At 40.2% G+C, this 14,595-nt stretch overlaps 2 long non-coding RNA genes across 21 annotated transcripts in view; one reads left to right on the forward strand and one right to left on the reverse strand.

Annotated features, from left to right (window-relative positions):
• Nucleotides 1-1,139: 1,139 nt before the first annotated feature.
• LOC137204860 (uncharacterized) overlaps nt 1,140-14,595 on the forward strand; it is a 55,839-nt gene continuing 42,383 nt past the window's right edge. For 5 of the 20 annotated variants that reach the window (XR_010933883.1, XR_010933884.1, XR_010933879.1 and 2 more), the window contains exons 1-4: nt 1,140-1,276; nt 2,832-2,913; nt 4,872-4,962; nt 12,073-12,115. This is a non-coding gene — a long non-coding RNA (uncharacterized lncRNA). Of the gene's footprint in view, nt 1,277-2,831; nt 2,914-4,871; nt 4,967-6,380; nt 6,396-6,874; nt 6,924-7,384; nt 7,447-12,072; nt 12,116-14,595 lie in introns of those variants that run through there. The other 15 variants (XR_010933877.1, XR_010933875.1, XR_010933876.1 and 12 more) reach the window with 8 other exon arrangements.
• Nucleotides 1,272-12,650, reverse strand: LOC137204864 (uncharacterized). Its single transcript, XR_010933896.1, has 3 exons — nt 12,480-12,650; nt 5,805-5,913; nt 1,272-1,810 (listed from the first exon to the last, which is right to left on the reverse strand). It is a non-coding gene; the product is annotated as an uncharacterized lncRNA (long non-coding RNA).

The following is a 14,595-nucleotide window of genomic DNA, read 5'->3' on the forward strand; positions in this document are numbered from 1 at the left end:
CAGTGACATGGTCTAAGCTATAGACTTGGAATTGAATGGCATCTGTTTCAATTGTTTTGTTCTCTCAAGAGCAACTAGATAGAAAAAAGTGGTCAATTTGACCCTTGTGGGAGCGTGTTGCAAATCTAAACCTGTGTCCCTCATACCATAAATTAAATACATTTGTAAATTTGTAAGTGTTTTCCTTCTGTTCATTGATGCTTGAGTATAATCTCAAACTTTGGGAGCAACATTTTATACATAAGTACTTGGTTTTCTTCCTTTTTTCTTTCTCTTTCTCCTCTCTCTCTCTCTCTGTTTCTATCTCTCTCTCTTTCTCCATCTTATGTAATTGGATAGAACTGGGCACCTAGGATGATGTGGTGTCACTATAGTGGGATTTTTTTTTTTTAAAAAAAAAACAACTCTAACTTACCCTTTTAAAAATTTCATAAATACAGGTGTCAGTGCCATTTGGAATAGTCTCTATAACAATTTCTGTCTCCACATTTACTGTGTTTCAGCAAATTTACCTAACAGATGGTGAGTGGGCAATTTTTAAAGGGGCATTTTTTAAAAGAGCGGAGAGGGAAGGAATAGAGACAGGCACATTCTACATTTGAAGTTACCTTCACGTGTATTTTATGTATGTATACCCATACAATTAAGAAGTCTTTGGATGTTTTATCTTCAAGAATAATTCAGATAATGGATTACTTGAATATCATAAACATTTAGGGTTTAACAGATTTGTTACATATAGACGTTGTATCATGGATTTAAAAGACCATAGCCAGCAGGCAGCGGCGGGCGGAGCGACCGTGGGGCGGCGCGGGCTGGGCGGCGGGTGCGGGGGTCCGTGCTTCCTCGCGGTGGAGGGCTGGGGTTCGCCGGAGACGCCGGGTTGCTCCGCGTTGCCAGGTTACCGAGCGCGTGCCCCGCGCCCGCTCTTCCGCCCGGGCCGCCCTCGGCGCCGCCTGAGCCGCGGTGCGGGCTGCGCGGGGCGCCGGTTCCGCGTAAGCCTGGGTCGGGCGCTGCGTGCGGGACTCTCGTCGCGCGTGGACAGGGAGCGAGCGTGCGGGGGACGTAGGGCGCCGACCTGAGGCTCCCCGGCGCTCCGGCTCCGCTCAGGGCGCCCGCTCAGGGGCCTCCGGCGCGAGGCCCCCTTTGTGGTCAAGATGGCGGCGCCCAGGCGGGCCGCGCCGAGGTGAGCTGGAGCCGGGCCCGGAGAGGGGCGAGTCTGCCACGCCCAGGACTTGGACCCCGGGCTGGTCTCCCGTCTCCCGGGGAGCGGCGGGTGAGTGGGCGCGGCCGCGCGTAGGTCCCTCTCGTGGGGTGGTCAGCTCTCCGTGCGTCCGCGGACTTCTGTCGTCTGATAGATCTGGGGTGGCCCAGGTTGGAGGCGAGGGTGCTTGATTGTGGAAACCTGAGGGGTTTAAGGACTCTCTTGGGATCGTTTCAGACCCCAGCAAGAAGCTGAGCAAGTTTCCTCCTGACTCTCTTCCCGGCTAAGTTTTCTCGCTTCTCTGAAGGCGCCAGGTTTTCTGAATCACCTTGTTACCCGGGGGGATACAGTTGGTGGTTCTGACCGTGGAACGTAGGATCCGGCGCGGGGAAGCCTGAGCTGGTTCTAGTTACTTTGTTTGCAAAGCACTTGTCTTGTCTTTGGAATCTTTGTGTATGTAACCAACGTTGGGAAGAGCCAGCGTTTTCTCCTCCAAAACACTGCGAGGGGTAACTTTATACGTAAGAAACAAGTGGGCGTTCACATCCATCTCTTTTCCAGCCACTGAGTTTTGGTTGTGTTTCCTTTCTTTAAGTTTGTCTCGTTCTGAAGTGATAACAACAACAACAAAAAAGACCATAGCCAATTACACAAAGTATACTCTAGTCTCAGTCCTGCCATTAATTAGCTTAAGTCATTTAATTTTTCTAGGCCTCATTTTTCTCATGTGATGTTTTTTCATTGAAAAAGTATAGTTTCTAGAAGTCTCTAATCTCTGTGTCATAGTTCAGCTTGGAGAAAACCTGTTCTTATCCAAACTCCATGACATTGTATTTCCAGCTCCAACTTTGGACTTTGAGTGAGTTGGGGGCAACTTTTTAAAGATATTTTCACACAGCTTTTTTAGTTAATATCAGTCTAGCTGACTTGTCATACTCAGACTTTCTCCCATATTCTTTTACCAGTGTGTTCCTTAGTCATATATATAAAGACTGTTGTGGGAAAAATGACCTCCTGGGTCAGCTTACTGCTGATCCTATTCAGTGGAGTGAGAATTTCCATGGCACTGATTAAAACAAATCCTGAATTGCATGGACTTAAGATAGCAGAGAGGGGCTTCCCTGGTGGTGCAGTGGTTGAGAGTCCTCCTGCCGATGCAGGGGACACGGGTTCGTGACCCGATCCGGGAAGATCCCACATGCTGCGGAGTGGCTGGGCCTGTGAGCCATGGCTGCTGAGCCTGCGCGTCCGGAGCCTGTGCTCCGCAACGGGAGAGGCCGCAACAGTGAGAGGCCCGCGTACCGCAAAGAAAAAAAAAAAAAAGATAGCAGAGAGGCTAAGAGGTTTGAAGTTAGACATCCCCAAGTGTGAATTCTACTGTGACCCTCTTCTAGCTCTAGAACCTTGAGGAAGTTGCTTAAACTTTCTGATCTTCACTACTAGTTTCCTCATCTGTATCTTTTTCAGGACTATTTATCAAGCATCTTCCTGTTCTCTATGCTTGGACGTATCAATGAATAAATTAGACAAGAGCCTTTGCCTGCGTGCTCCTTCTTGCATGCTTTCTCCCTCCTTACACTCTCGTGTGGAAACGGATGTTATAAATAAATTCTATGCTTTGTCACAGGTTGATGGGCGCTACGGGATAAGGAAAAGGATGTGAAGCTCACTGAAGAGGCTTGGGTTGGGAGTGCTGGAGGAGTGTACAGGTAGGTTCTGATTTTAAATAGGGTAGTCATGGTGGATTTTATAAGTTGACATTTGAGCAAAGACTTGAAGTGAGGGAGTTGTCAGAATGTATGAGGGGGAGACCACTCCCTGGGAGCAAGAATAACCAGTCCCAAAACTCTAAGGCAGAAATATGCCAGGCAGCTTGGAGGAATATCAAGGAGGCCACCCTGGCTGACTTAGTGGGGAGGAAGAGACAGCAGGAGGGCTGTAGGTCGGATATGTGATGGGATGGATTGGGTAAGTCCTGGGAGGCCATCACATGCATTGTGTCTTTTACTCTAAATGTAGGCAGCCAGGGGCAGGATTTCAGCCGAGGTGTGGCATGAACTGTCTCTTGTTTGAAAAGCATAACTCTATCTGTGGTCTTGAGGATGTGGGGAGAGAGTGGAGTCAGGGAGAATCTCGGGAGGTGACTACAGGATCCTCGAGGTCTATGTTGGTGTCCTGCACCAGGCTGCTAGCGGCTGGTAATTCTCAGAAGTGGCACATTGGGAAGGTTGTGACAGCATTTCATGGTAGATTGAATGCAAGAATGGAAAGGAAGAGGGGGTCAAGGGTGAATTCAAGATTTAGGGCCTGGGGAACTGGAAAGGTGTGGTTACTGTCACCTAAGATGGAAAAAGTTTGGGGTAGAGCATGTTTGGGGGATTAAAGACCAGTTTTGGAGGTATAAGATTTGAGATGTTTTCGTGACGTCCAAGTAGAGATGCTGAGTACACAGTTGGATACACAAGTCTGCAGTTCTGAAGAAAGATCTAAACTAGAGATACACTTTAATACAATGGAGACATTAAGAATAATTACATGGAAGCGCTATTTTAAAGATAAAATGAAGTAATGCAATTAGCCCTCTGTCTTCTCAAAACATTTAATAACTGTTAGCTAAAATAATTACCTGAAACAAAAAAATACCTATAGTTTCTTTTGTTGTTTGCAGTAAAAGTGAATAAAACGTCACAATTATTTTAATAGTATTTGTGACACAGTAGTTTTAGTTAAGACACCATGACTACAAACATTTACAATAAACCTTTCGATCTCCTACTTTTCACTCTGATAGGGTACTTGGAACCATATTTTGTAAGGTTTAAGTTAGTTGTTATAGGGTACCTCTTTAATTAGAAGTAATTCTGAACTGTCTAGTTCCATGCAGTTTTATATACATATATGTATAATTATTATTTTATGATTTATCAAACTCAGTTGAAAATTTGCATCACTGATATACATTAGAATTTAAGCATTTACCCAGGTATTCAAGGAAAAAAATGTACTTGTCTTGTAATTTCCATAGGGGTACTTACTTTCACATCTTCCCTTCACTTTGCAATTGAAAACATGGCAGGGGAAATATTATCTTACTGGTCTTTGAGTTCCCCTTAGCTATCTGCAAGTCTTTAAACAGCCTTTGTGGCTTAACCAAAATTCTCTTCCATCTTCATTCCACTAACAGATATTGGTCTAAGCATGTACTTATACTAAAAAATGCATGACCACGTTGTCTCTACACATCTATAATTTTATGTTAACACTATCATTATGTAAGCTATACTTTAATTGTAATTATAACAGATTTTATGTCAACACACATCCATTTCTAGTGTTCATCTGATGTTCAAGGGGAGAGCAGCATATCGTAAATTTTATCAAAATATAACATCTGAAGAATAGAACAGAGGGTAATTGTGTAATTCTGTATTCACTCTAACTAAGTTCAGTGGAGTTGGCATAATAGAATTAAGATGAAAAAAAAAAAGACATTGAGGTACCATGGCTCCCTCTCCTAACACACCCTTTTCGTATCCGAGAGCAGAGACTCGGCACCTTTCTGTACAGAAATGGAGACAGGAAGAGGCCAGAGGATGAATGACAGGCACGAATGAGGTGGAACTTGAAGAGCAACATGGAAATGAAATACTTCTTTTGTATTTGGTAGGTGGGGAAAATGTACCAGTGTGTATGCCTACTGGGACCACGTTTTCCAGAACAGTTAAGCCCAGTGTCAACTATGCTGTCCCACCTTCCTCGTAAGTAAGTAGGAACATACTGTTACTTGAATCTTTACTTCCTGTTTCTTGATACCTGGTTGAGAAGATTATCACAGGAACTGCATCTTGTTAGCAAACACACTGTTTTGAAATGATTGACACTCACTGAAGAGTGGCAACTCCAAGCTTGCTCTCTCTTGATCTTGGACTATTTAAGTCTGGAGTGTAGGAGTGGGTTATGGGGAAAGACCATTGGAATTCTTATGTCTTCAGCATAATGGTTATAGCATAATGGTTAGGAGTGTAGGTGCTGGTTCAAATCTCTGCTTTCCACTTGCTAACCATATGAGCTTGGGCAATTTACCTGATTACCTGAACCTCAATACTCCTGCCTATAAAATGATGTTAATAATATTTCATCCTCATAGACTTGTTTTCAATGTTAAAATGAAGTCACTTACATCAAGCACTTAATACAATGCCTAGAGCATAGTAAAGTCTATTATTATTACTATTACTACTACTACTACTACTATTATTATTATTACTATCACGATGCCAGGTGCTATTTTTCCTATTCCTTATTCCATTATCTTCTGCCCTGTCCCCCCATTTCTGTCTTGTTTCTGTACAAGGGTAGGTTTGTCACAGAGCATTTTCTTTCCCTAGTGTCTGACTCTTAGTCATCAAGGTGACTGGTCCACGACCCGGCATTCATTGCTGCTCGTTGAAGCAACCCATTTTGAGAAGGGGAGTTGGATATTGATGCCAAGTTGGGTCAAGGAGAGAGAATTTTCTCTCTTCTGCACTCCGAGCGCTAAGTGAAATATTCAGGCCTCAGAAGGAGAATCAGGCAAAGGGCAACATGCTTAATTTCATACCTTAGTGATTAAGAACAAGTCAGACAGGCTGGATTTGAACTCATTTCCGTCATGTACTGACAACGGGATCTTAGGTGCATTTGTAACCCCTCTGAGGCTCAGTCAACATCTGAAAGAGACGAATAACATTATCAGGACCTAGCGTATAGCCTCGTTGTAATAAGTGAGTAAATCCTTTTAAAGCGTTCAGCACGTTGTTTGGCATATAAACACTTAATAAAATATAGCTTCTTTGACTACTACCGCTGCTAATATTATTAAGTAGCTGAGCAAATCTGAGGCCCATTTTTTTCTTAGATTGCACATAATCGTTTGGACAACCAGCTCACATTGATCAACCGTTGCTTATATATAAACCCCCATGAACCCAAAGGTGCTTTAACTCTCTCGCAGTCAGAGCCTGTTCTGGGGGCAGAAGCAACTACCCCCGTCATCTTTGCCTTTATTGTCACTACACTCGCCTGCCGTACTGAGCACTTTCTGTGTGCCAGGCACCAAATTTAGCCCTGCGTATGCACTATATCATGTAGTTCTCACACTCAGGTGGGAGACATTATCATCATCCCCAATTTTCAGATAAAGACGCTGAGGTGTTGGAAAGGTAAGAAACTTGACCCACAGCAAGAGATGGAGCCGGAGTATTCAAACCCTTCTCTCTGACCTCAAGAACCCTTAAATATTAGCCTACTACTACATCCTGGTAAGAAAATCTGCTTCCAGCCACTCTGGTGAGAGTAGAAATGATTCTCAATCCCCACATTCCTCTATTGCCCATGCCATCCTAGCCTCAGGACCAGGGGGGAAAGGAAGTGATCTCTTCAAAGAGCAGCCAAAGGGAGCCTTCTCCCTTCTGCCTTTTCATAATCAACTAACCAATATTTTACTTCCTTCTTAAGAGTCCCCACATGTTCCTTTTGGTACTTAGCTTGGCGTTTTAGAATTCTGACATTCTGTACATGACTCATCCACTGTATTTCATGTTAATTTATTGAGGTCAAGTATAGGGTCTTACTCATCCTGAAGTCCAGTTATCCCCTGTCGCATCTAACTCTGTTCTTTTCTTCTTGTAGGACATCTGCAGATATTTATTTGAATTTCGTTGAATTGTTCTCATCAATAGTACATTAAAAGTTATACAGAAAGGGCTTTCTTATAAGGAAAACCATCTAAATAGATTTCTAGCTGTTTACTTTTTATAGCACTATTATAGAGATTATAGATCTCCAGGTAATATTTTTTATATTGAGTTCTTCATATCATCTTATTTTTACATATAATGATAAATCTGAATTTTCTCTATCAAAGCTCCGAGACTTCACTGGTTTGTAACTTAGCTTGTTGATTATGTGTTGTTGACTTTTCCATTTACAATGATATTTGATCCTGGTAAGGATGGGGCTGGGTGGGAAGGTACATCTTAGGGCCATAAATTGGTTTTGTAGAGAACTAACATAAAGCTCTAAAGTCTCATCATATTTCTGCAGAACTCATGAATCATTTTATTATAATTCCATTCATTCAGGGAGTATAAAACCATTTTCAAATTGTTATTCCTAATTTGTTCATCTTCTCTTCCTTAGTCTTAGTGAGAAGAGAGCAGGCTGAATGGAAGAAAGTCATTACGACCACTGGGGCCACTAGGGTAGGCATCAGTCCCAGAGTTTTGTTTTCATCTCTCCGCTATTAATATTGGCTAATGTCTTGAGTGCTTACTTGGTGCAAATTACTTAGCCGACCATGGCAAATGGATTGTGTCATTTCATCCCCTGATAGTCATACAATTAATGTATGTATTATTATGATATCCCATAATGCATAAATGGAACAGAGCCTCAGAAGTAGTTATTTGCTCATGAAAATATGGTAGATGTGGAATTTGGACTCAGGTCTGATAGACTCCTAAATCACTCCTAGTGATTTTTACCACTAAATTAAAGTTGTATACCTCTGGAGAGTAGATAGTCTCTAAAATTTCCTCAGCTGTAACGTTTTATAATTAAATTTTTGTCTGATTGCAAGCTTAACAATTAAGATGGGTAGGAAGGCATGCCAGCCTGTTGAATGGAATTTCCCTGAAATAAGCCTGTTTTATGACACCAGTTCACTCATTCATTCATTCAGCATGTATTGAATGTTTGCTCTGTGCAAAGGCATTTTAGGCATCACAGTGGAGTGAGCGCCCCTTCCATAGACTCTCCTGCAGCACTCAGAGAAGTCTTGGACTGGTTTGCCTGTTATGGAATGGGGCTTGGTGATAGAAGCCTGGTTTGTCCTGCACTGATAAAACTAAGACATACTCATATGAGTTTATAGGCATCTTGAAGCTGTGGGATAGTAACACACATGAATCTTACCATTTTTGCCTGGGATTAATGATATAAAGGCTTTGGATTTGGGTATGGAAAATGGGTGCAATTATGGGCGTGTTGGTTCTACATATATATGGACATCACGTGTCATCAGCCTGCAGCTACCTGCCATTCCTCACTACTCCTTTTCACAAACCAAACAAGTACCTTCTTACCTCTCCTGTGGATAAGCTCTTGACAGTGGCACTAGGGCCTCCCTCAATAAGTACATCATTGGCTAAACCAGTGGTTTCTCAGATATGCTCATTGAACAACCCTTAAGGTGGATTGACATTCCGCTGCCTAGAATAGAATATGGTGTTCTTTAGAAATCGGGGGGAAAAAATAGGCCACCAGATGTACTTTCTTTAATTTAAATCGTTTATATATATATATATATATATATATATATATATATATGAACAATTGTTATATATGTGTATGTATATTTGTTCATATATATGAATGATTTAAAATTGAAGATATATATATATGTACATATATTTGTATATAAATATATATAAATATACACACACACATATATATGTATATTTAAATTTTGGCTTCTGTTAGCAAGTAGTAAATTAAATTATTAGCAGATCCATACTGCAGGGAAATAACCAATCAGATTTCATTCAATAGCTTGCTTTTTTGTAGATTTATGGTTGTGATTTTATATCTGCAGGTATGTTTGCTGAAGAAAATATTTCTACCACTTTTCACAAAATTAAATTCATTTAATACCAATGCAGCATGTCTCAAATGTCTTAATACAGTTTTAATCTTGAATCGCATCAGAAGTATGAAATTAGAAACATACCCCAAAATCATTTGAAGATACATACTTTCATTTCCCTTATACTTTTGAGACTTTTGAAAAATAAGTATTTAGTTGTACTTATCTGTTTCTGTCTCTCTAAGGATAGCAAACACTGAAACACAATTCTTTTTAAAAGTCAATATTAAAAATATATTGTCCAAGATGATCAAAACTAAGGAAGTGGCAAAGAAATTCAAAAATTTAAACTTTCAAAGGGTGCTTTTTTTGTGAATGTGTAGTACTTGTTCTTCTGAAGGAATTAATCTTTTTAAAAATTTAATTAACTTATTTTTTATTGACGTATACTTGGTTTACAGCGTTGTGTTAATTACTGCTGTACAGCACAGTGACTCTGTTATACATAGGTATATACATTCTTTTTCATATTCTTTTCCATTATGGTTTATCACAGGATATTGAATATAGTTCCCTGTGCTATATAGTAGGACCTTGTTGTTTAGCCAATCTATATATACCAGTTTGCATCTGCTAATCCCAAACTCCCAGTTCATCCCTCTCCCACCTGCTTTCCCCTTGGCAGCCACCAGTCTATTCTCTATGTCTCTGATTCTGTTTCTGTTTCATAGATAGGTTCATTTGTGTCATATTTTAGATTCCACATATAAGTGGTATCATGGTATTTGTCTTTCTCTTTCTGACTTACTTTGCTTAGTATGATAATCTCTAGCTGCATCCATGTTGCTGCTGCAAATGGCATTATTTCATTCTTTTTTTTATGGCTGAGTAGTATTTCATTGTATATTATGTACCACATCGTCTTTATCCATTCATCTGTTGATGGACATTTAGGTTGTTTCCATGTCTTGGCTATTGTGAATATTGCTGCTGTGAAGATCAGGGTGAATGTGTCTTTTTGAATTATAGTTTGGTCTGGATATACGCCCAGGAGTGGGATTGCTGGATCATATGGTAGGTCTATTTTTAGTTTTCTGAGGAACCTCCATACTGTTTTCCACAGTGGCTGCACCAACTTACATTCCCACCAACAGTGTTGTAGGAGGGTTCCCTTTTCTCCACACCCTCTCCAGCATATGTTATTTGTAGACTTTTTAATGATGGCCATTCTGACTGGTGTGAGGTGGTACCTCATGGTAGTTTTGATTTGCATTTCTTTAATAATTGGCAGTATTGAGCATCTTTTCATGTGCCTATTGGCCATCTGTATTTCTTCTTTGGAGAAATGTTTCTTTAAGTCTTCTGCCTATTTTTTGATTGGGTTATTTGCTTTTATTGTCTTCAAGTCGTATGAGCTGTTTGTATATTTTGGAAATTAAGCCCTTGCTGGTCGCATCATTTGCAAATATTTTCTCCCATTCTGTAGGTTGTCTTTTCATTTTCATTTGTTTCCTTTGCTGTGTAAAAGCTTGTAAGTTTGATTCGGTCCCCTTTGTTTATTTTCATTTTTATTTCTATTGTCTTGGGAGACTGACCTAAGAAAACATTGGTATGATTTATGTCAGAGAATATTTTGCCTGTGTTCTCTTCTAGAAGTTTTATGGTGTCATGTCTTATGTTTAAGTCTTTAAGACATTTTGAGTTTATTTTCATGTATGGTGAAAGGATGTGTTCTAACTTCACTGGTTTATATAAGGCTGTCCAACGTTACCAACACCACTTGCGGAAGAGACTGTCTCGTTCCCATTATATATTCTTGCCTCCTTTGTCAAAGATTAATTGTCAAAGATTAACTGAGGTGTGTGGGTTTATTTCTGGGCTCTGTATTCTGTTCCATTGATCCATATGTCTGTTTTTGTGCCAATACCACGCTGTTTTGATTACTGTGACTTTGGAGTACTGTCTGAGTCTGGGGTGGCCATGCCTCCAACGTTGTTCTTTTTCTTCCGGATTGCTTTGGCAATTCTGGGTCTTTTATGGTTCTGTATGAATTTTAGGATTATTTGTTCTAATTGCGTGAAAAATGTCCTGGGTAATTTGATAGGGATCGCATTAAATCTGTAGATTGCTTTGGGTAGTATGAGCATTTTAACAATGTTAATTCCTCCAACCCAAGAACATGAGATGTCTTTCCATTTCTTTGAATCATCTTCACTTTCCTTTATTAATGTTTTACAGTTCTCAGCATATAAGTCTTTTGCCTTCTTGGTGAGGTTTATTCCTAAGTATTTTATTTTTGGGGTTGTGATTTTAAAAGGCATTGTTTTTTTACATTCCCTTTCCGATATTTCATTGTTGGTATAAAGAAATGCAGCCAATTTCTGTATGTTAATCTTGTATTCTGCTACCTTGCTGAATTCGTTTATCAGTTGTAGTAGTTTTCATGTAGAGTCTTTAAGGTTTTCTATATGTAGTATCATATCATCTGCATATAATGACAATTTTACCTCTTCCTGAAGGAATTAATCTTGAAGTTCTACTAAGACGTTTGGGATACCTGTTTTAATGAGCCACTACTTCCTGCCTGAGATTGCACTATGCACCAGAGATTCTAGAATTAGCATAGTAAAACTAATAATGCAAACAACAACAACAAATCTTCACAAACCTTCCTTGCAAGGAAGTAAAGTCCACTGGAAAAGCAGACAAGTGAAACACACATTCAAAATGGCAGTGATTCTCAAACATTTATGTGCTGAAAAATCATGACAAGCATGATAACCAGGGCAATTACTAGACCCCTTCTCCAGCTGGTCAGGTGTAAGGTCCTGTAACTCTATTTTTGGTGAATGCCTCCAGGAGAGTCTGAGACAGATGTTCTCAGTTGTCGTCGACCTTTAGTGTGCATCAGATTTGCCTGAGAATATCGTTAAAACACAGATTGCTGGGCTCCAGTGCCAGAGTTCTAACCAGTTCCCAGGTGTGGCTGATATTGCTGGCCCAGGGACCACATTTTGAGAACCACCTTTCAAAACTCTGCAGTATGCGATTGTGTGTGTTGTGAATGAGACGGGCCCAGAGAACCAAAGGAGGGCAAAGGGACTCTGCCCTAAATTAGCCAGAGGTAACAATAGCAGCTAGAATTGATTGACCCAAGAAAAAATTATAAGAACTTTACCTGCATTTGCTCATTTAATCCTTTCAGTAAGGTACATAGGTGCTACTTAGTGTTCCTCTTTTACAGGGGTGTCCAGAGAAGGTAACTACTTTGCCCATGTCCTAAACTGGTAAGTAACAGATTAAGAATTCAAGTCTAGGAAGTCTGATTCCAGAGCCCACACCTCTACCCTTTCTGCATGTAGAGAGGAGTAAAGGGTTGTCAGTGAAGCCTTCCTGGGGCCCCTGGCCTCTGAGTGTAGATAAAAGGATGAGTGGACATAAAGATCATTATTTGTGTGTGGTGGGGGTAGGGGAGGAAGTATCAGGGCTTCCAGAAGAGCCCACCCTCCCCATACATCTGCTATAAGCAAGTCTGATGATCAGGAGTCCGGAACATGAGTATGACTATGGGATACGGAGAAGGGTTCTAGAACCCTGAGGTTAGAGTTCTGGATCAGTTAGTAGGTGACAGAAAGTGAATGAGTGATTTACCTTACTTTCCACGGGTAGCAGGAAGTTTGGAGTTAGTCCCTCTAGCGTTAGTCCAGCCGCTGAAGGGCATCACCAGGGGACTGCGTTGCTTAGCTCTTCCGGCTTCCACATCTCTAGCACGTCCACATAGCTTCAAAGTGACCCCAGAATCTCCAATAGTGTTCCAGCAATTTGGGCAGGAAGAAAGAAAAGGGAAAAAAAAAAAGGAATTAAGTAAGAAAAAAAAGGCAGTGTGTAAATCAGAGAGCAAATTTTTTACCACAGATGGTCAGCAGACTTGCACTTAGATCTCATCAGCTCGGATTTTAAACTGGCCACCTTAGCCTTAAGGATAATGGGGTCTCCTAAACCAGGGCTCTGATAGTAAGGAATAAGGAGAGAGTGGTACTGATTAGCAGTGCCTGCTGTCCCAAACAAATATTATCCCCAAACTATTTTTTTATCCTATATTTTACTTTAAAGAATGAAGGGGAAACATTATGTATCTGTAAATAGCCTTTTAGAAAGGGTACAATTATATAGTTATACAACCCCCTGGAGGGCTCCTTTCTTCTAAAATCTCTTTAAAAACTGTTCAAGGTTAAGGACATTTTTATCTTAATTTAGTAACTTGCAGTGGATTATCTTGGAATGACATCTCTCTCTGCAGATGTTCTGTCAGGCTTTAGAAAATTCTAGAAGTGGACAGAGAAGTGTTATGGTACATGTATTTGCAATATGCACGTCTTTGAAATGAAATCCATTTAGGGACCAAAAGGCATTTCATGTCTTTGCTATACATTTTCACATATTTGCCTTTCCAGAATTCCTTTGAGCAAATCTGTTAGATGTAACCCATCTGTTTCTCCCATCTGAATTCTTTATTACTAAACATTCTTCAGTATGCTCTCACTCCCCTCTGTCAAAGGCGTTTCTCTGGGTCCTCACCCTTCTCATCTCATATGTGAATGTGTATCTTAAACTGGAGCAACAGTCTGCTATGACTTCTCCATAACTTGAAGAACCCGTCTTTGTGGGAAAAAAAGTAGACTTACTAACTTAAAATGCGCACAATGTTTCTGAGAATTAAAAACTAAGATAAAAACATAAGCAATGGAAAAAACTTACAGTTGATCCTTTTCAAATACTTTATTTTACAGAGAAGGCAACTGAGGTTTAAAGAAAAAATGCATTAGTTAAACACTAAATAATAAACCTTAAACCTCAGTGGAGCAACACATGGACGGTTCATTTCTCACTCACTCAGGAGTGTAGTATGGACTTTGGTGGTCTGAGGGTCAGTTTTCTGCTCAGTTATTCAGGGACCCACCACCTTCATCCAGTGGCTCTACGTTTGTCCTAAAAAGGAAAGGAGAGAGGAAGCTGCAAGCTACAATTATCAACTCGTTATCCTTCAGACATAAACTCTTCAGGTCACCTCTGGTCACATTCTTTGGAATAGAACCATACCCAGATGCAAGCGGAGATGGAGAATGTTGTTCCTATCTTGGTCCTAGTGATGCCTCTACAGGCTGGAGGAGCTAATTAAAGTGTAGTCAACAGCTCGTTGTTTCTGCCACAATGAGTGATTAGCCTAAGACTGTGGATTAATTATGTGTGTGTGTCACATATACATATAATACACACAAACATATATATGTGTGTGTATATATACATTTTTTAGCAAGAGTTGACACATGGGGCTTCTGCCGTATCAAAAGAGTACAAAATGCCTCTTGGTGCTTTTTCTTAATTGAAGTTGACTACTACTATCTATTTCCCTTCATTTTGCTACCTCCCCCCCGCCTTTCAGTACTATATGAAAATTCTGAAAGAAAGAATTTCAAAGTTTCCAGTGCTTTTTTTTTTTTCCAGTGCTTTTAAAGGTAATAGAATACTCAGACCTTAACAATTTTCCTGTGTGAAACTTTTGCCAGACTAAAATAGTTAACTTATGAAAAGAGAAAATAAGCTGATTTTTTTTTTTTTTTACACAAATACCCTGAGCCAGGGTGGAAAATAAATGGAAAATTGGAGGAATTTAGATCCTTTTGTTGTAAATTTAAATATTTTTAATTGTAAAAATAATACAGGCTCATTGCAGAAACTCCAAAATTGAAAGGATTTAAAGAAAAAA

Source organism: Pseudorca crassidens, chromosome 13, assembly GCF_039906515.1.
Source record: "Pseudorca crassidens isolate mPseCra1 chromosome 13, mPseCra1.hap1, whole genome shotgun sequence".
NCBI lineage: Eukaryota > Metazoa > Chordata > Mammalia > Artiodactyla > Delphinidae > Pseudorca > Pseudorca crassidens.